The 4,796-nt window shown below is 40.3% G+C and overlaps 1 non-coding gene across 1 annotated transcript; it reads right to left on the bottom strand.

Annotated features, from left to right (window-relative positions):
* Positions 1-3,507: 3,507 nt before the first annotated feature.
* LOC111761965 (U6 spliceosomal RNA) lies at positions 3,508-3,617 on the bottom strand. The gene has a single exon (XR_002795189.1). It is a non-coding gene; the product is annotated as a U6 spliceosomal RNA (small nuclear RNA).
* Positions 3,618-4,796: the final 1,179 nt, after the last annotated feature.

Below are 4,796 nucleotides of genomic sequence, written 5' to 3'. Positions count from 1 at the left end.
CCAGCTTCTAATGCTTTACTGGAACTGCTGTTATAAACTTAGAGCCAGTGGTTATGATTGTGTCAGGCAAGTTTTGGCTGCTTCAAACCCGTCACAACTGGCTCAAACCACTTCTAAACATTCCAAACTAGTTCTAACTGATTTTGATTCTGACCAAATCAGGATGCAAATGGGTTCTAACATGATCTGACGAGATCACACCAACTTAGAACTTTCAAAATTGATTCTGGATGGTTCCACCTGGTTCTGGCTAAATTTAACTTGGAACAAACCAGTCTTGTCCAGACTAAAGCAACACGGACTGGTCGAAATGAGTCCTGGCTGGTTCCAGCTTGGCCTGCTCCTTTCATTCCTCTGAAACTGTTCTCATTGAAACCACGCTCTTCCCTGGCCTCCCTCTGGATGGTTCCAACTTGTGGACAATTCCTGAAGAAAAAGAGGGTTAGTTCTGTTTGGTTCTGAGGTAATCTAGAGAGGGAGACTGATTTTTTTATTAATAACTCATCTTTACAGCTGTGCCTTTCATTGGACCCCCCACTGCAAGCACCACAAGGTGGCAGCTCATATCCCGCAACCCTGGGCCTGGACGGCCCTGCACTGAAGCCGGAATCCCACCTCTCCCCTGGCATTTCATTCCCAGCTCTCCAACGGCCAGCTGTGTGGCTTTGATTTCCTTTCTCTGAGCCTCAGGTTCCTTCTCTGTAAAATGGGGGTAAGAATAGACTCCCCTTCCACAGTTACGGTAAAGACTGAGGGAGGTGATCCATGTTAAAGCACTTAGAACTGCGTTGTGACTCATAGCGGGTGCGCAAATATTTGTTCTTTTTCCTTATTATTACAACTGTTTTTTTCCGTACATTTATTATAATTATCATCATAATACAGATGGGAAACTTCTGGGACTTTTCCTGGCTTTCAGGCTCACTTGAACCCTAATGGATCCCGGGCCACAACCTCTTGGCTTCCTCTTCTAGAGAATTCATGGGAAGTTAGAAAAACTGACGACATCAGAGCTCTCCCCTCTCACCTGCCAGATGAAAACCAGGGACTACTCCAGGGAATCAATCACTTTTAACGAGCTTTCTGACAACTGTCAGAGGTTTCCCTTTTCCTGAGAGCTTCCTAGAGGTGAGTCAGTTCCCCTGGGATAGGAAGTCGCACAAGCTTTGAGCCACATCTGGCAGGGTGGCCAGAGTCAGGACAGATGCCAAGGGTGGGTAGACAGGAGCTCTTCTCAGGCTGAGGACAGAGCCCTGGCTGAAGATTCCAGATCCTGGGGAATCCCTCCCACCACCCCAGGTCTCTGTCTAGCAAGGGAGTACTAGGTAAGAGGGGTAGGATCCTTTGGGGATACCACAGGATTCTGGGGGTCTGGGTCCTTGGGCCTCTTGACATAGCTCTGTCTGCTCTGAACAAGAGAAGAGACAGTGGGTGGGAGACTGGAATTCAGAAGACGGCTCACCCCAGGAAGGGTGTCAGCACTCTGAGATAGGGAGATAGGCATGGGCTCCCTCTCTCTTAAAATACAAATTACACGTGCACACAGACATACACATTACAAAACACTAAAAACTAATAAGTTATATAAATTGCCATATTTAGGAATACCAATGAACCCCAAAAAGGATAAACTAGAAAAGAATTATTCCTAGACCCATAGTAGTCAAACTGTCTAACAACAAGGACAAAGAGAAATTACTGAAAGCAGCAAAGACAAGCAATGTGCTATGTACAATGTAAGCGCCAAAGAGATTAAGTGCCAATTTCTCATCACAAACCTGGAAGGCAAAAAGGTAGTGAGATTGACAACTTGCCAATCAAGAATTTTATTTCCAGCAAAACTGTCTTCCAAAAAATGAGGAGAGATTAAGACATTCCTAGGTAAACAAAAGCTGAGGGAGTTTATCCCCACTAGATCTGACCTACAAATAATGTTAAAGGGAGTTCTTCAGAATGAAAGTAGAGAACACAAGCCAGTAGGTCAAAGGGGCATAAAGAAATAAAGACCTTGAGAAAAGGTGACAACATGGGTACTTCTAAATGCCAGTACTATTACATTGCTTTTGGGCATGTAACTCCACTTCTTACTCCTTCAGATTCTAGACTGCAAATGCATACAAAGTAATGATATACCTATGGTTTTGGACATATAAGATGTAAAGTTTTCATTTGTAACAAGGTATAGGAACAGTGTATGTATATGCTATTGAAGTTCACTTAGTATCAAATCAAACATGATTGCTATAGACTTAGAATATTACATTTAAACCCTATCACAATCACAAAGAAATTATATGAAAAATAATAGAGAAAGAAATGAGAAGGGACTCATAGTCATATCTTACATAAAATCAAATAAATATCAGTGTAGGCATTAACAGAAGAACTGAGGGACCAAAAGGTATAAACTTAGTAAAACCAAATGCGAAATGTCAGAAGAAAGTCTTGCATGATCAGTAATTACTTTACATGTAATGTATTAAACTCACCAGGCAAAAGGAAGAGAGTGGCAGATTGGATTTAAAAAACAACACAACTGGGAAGTAGATTTGGCTCAACTGATAGAGCATCTGCCTACCATATGGGAGGTCCAGTGTTCAAACCTAGGGCCTCCTGACCTGTGTGATGAGCTGGCCCACGCGCAGTGCTGATGTGCTCAAGGAGTGCCCTGCCACGCAGGGGTGTCCCCCACATAGGGGAGCCCCATGTGCAAGAAGTGCACCCTGCAAAGAGAGCTACCTTGCATGGAAAAAGCTTAGCCTGCCCAGGAGTGGCACTGCACACACGGAGAGCTGATGAAGCAAGATGACACAACAAAAAGGGCACAGATTCTCTGTGCCGCTGACAAGAATACAAGCGGACATAGAAGAACACACAGTGAACGGACACAGAGAGTAGACAACGAGGGGGGGGGGAGAAATAAATAAAAAATAAATCTTTAAAAAAACACACAAAAAACAACACAATTATATGCTGTTTAAAAGATACTCATCTTAAATCCAAAGACACAAGTAAGTTGAAAGTGAAAGAATGGAAAGATACACCATGTAAATAGTAACCAAAAGAGAGCTCAGGTAGTTATTCTGATATTAGATAAAATAGCCTCTAAGACAAAAATGGTTGTGAGGGACAAAGAAGGTCAATATATGCTGATACAGGGATCAATTCCACAAGAAGACTTACAAATATATCTAACTATAAATGCACCTAACAGTAGAGACCCAAAATTTATGAAGCAAATGTTGACAGATATGAACCATATAGATGGTTTTATAATACCATAGGAGACTTCAAATGCACCCATTCTAATAATGGATAGAACATCAAGACAGAATCAATAAGGAAATAGGAGACTTGAGAGATACTTTAAATCAACTAGACCTAACAGACATATATAGGACAACTCCCCCAACAGTAGCAAAATACACATTCTTCACTTGTGCACAAACCATTCTACCGGGAGAGACCACATAGACATTGTCACAAAACACATCTAATTAATTTTTAAAAAATATGGAATGCTTCACGAATTTGTATGTCATCCTCGTGCAGGGGCCTCATGCTAATCTTCTCTGTATCACTCCAATTTTAGTATATGTGTGCCAAAGCAAGTACTCAATTAAATTTTAAAATATTGAAATCATACAAAGTATCTCCTCCGATCAAAAGGGAATGATGCTAGAAATCAAAAACAGAGGGAGAACTGGAAAATTCACAAATATGTGAAAATTAAACAAGGTGTGCAAACAACCAATGGGTCAAAGAAGAAATCACAAGGGAAATTAGGAAACATCTTGATGTTAAGGAAAATGAAAACACAACATACCAAAACTTCTAGGATGCAGCAAAGGGAATGCTAAGAGGGAACTATAAAGTCTAAACGCTATAGATCTCAAATCAGATACCTGACATCACAGCTGGAGGAGCGAGAGGGAAAAGAGCAAACCAAACCAGAGGTGAGCAGAAAGAAGGAAATAACAAAGACTATAGCAAGTAAATGAAATAGATACTAGAAAAACAATAGAATCACTGAAACCAAAAGCTGTTTCTTTGAAAAGATCAATTAAACAAACAATTCTTTAGCTAGCATGACAAAGAACAACAACAACAACAAAAAGACAGAAAGAAAGAGGCCACAAACACCAAAAATCTGAAATTAAAGGGCAGACATTACTACTGTCCCCAAAGAAATAAAAACTATTATAAGAGGATAATATGAACACCTGTACACCAACAAATTAGATAACCTAGATGAAATGGACACATTTCTAGAAACACACAAACCTACACTGACTCAAGAAGAAATAGAAGAACTCACAAACAAATAACAGGAGATTGAATCAGTCATCAAAAACCTCCCAACAAAGAAAAGCTCAGGATCAGATGGCTTCACTGGTCAATTTTACCAAACATTCCAAGAATTAACACCAATCCTGCTCAAACTCTCCCAAAAATTGAAGAGGAGGGACCACTCCCTAACTCATTCTATGAGGCCAACATACCATGCCAGATAAAGATACCACAAGAAAAGAAAATAACAGACCAATATCCTTTATGAATATAGATGCAAAAATCCTCAACAAAATATTATGCTAGCAAATAAAATCCAACAGCACATTAAAAAGAATAACACCATGATCAAGTGGGATTTATCCCAAGTATGCGAGGGTGGCTCAACACAAGAAAAGGAAGTAATATAATACACCACATTAACAGAATGAAGAGTAAAAACCACACAATCATCTCAATTGATGCAGAAAAGGCACTTGACAAATCCAGCACCCCTTCTTGATAAA

This window comes from Dasypus novemcinctus, chromosome 3 (assembly GCF_030445035.2).
Source record: "Dasypus novemcinctus isolate mDasNov1 chromosome 3, mDasNov1.1.hap2, whole genome shotgun sequence".
NCBI lineage: Eukaryota > Metazoa > Chordata > Mammalia > Cingulata > Dasypodidae > Dasypus > Dasypus novemcinctus.
Note: the sequence above shows the minus strand (reverse complement) of the source record. Positions and strands in the feature narration are given on the sequence as shown.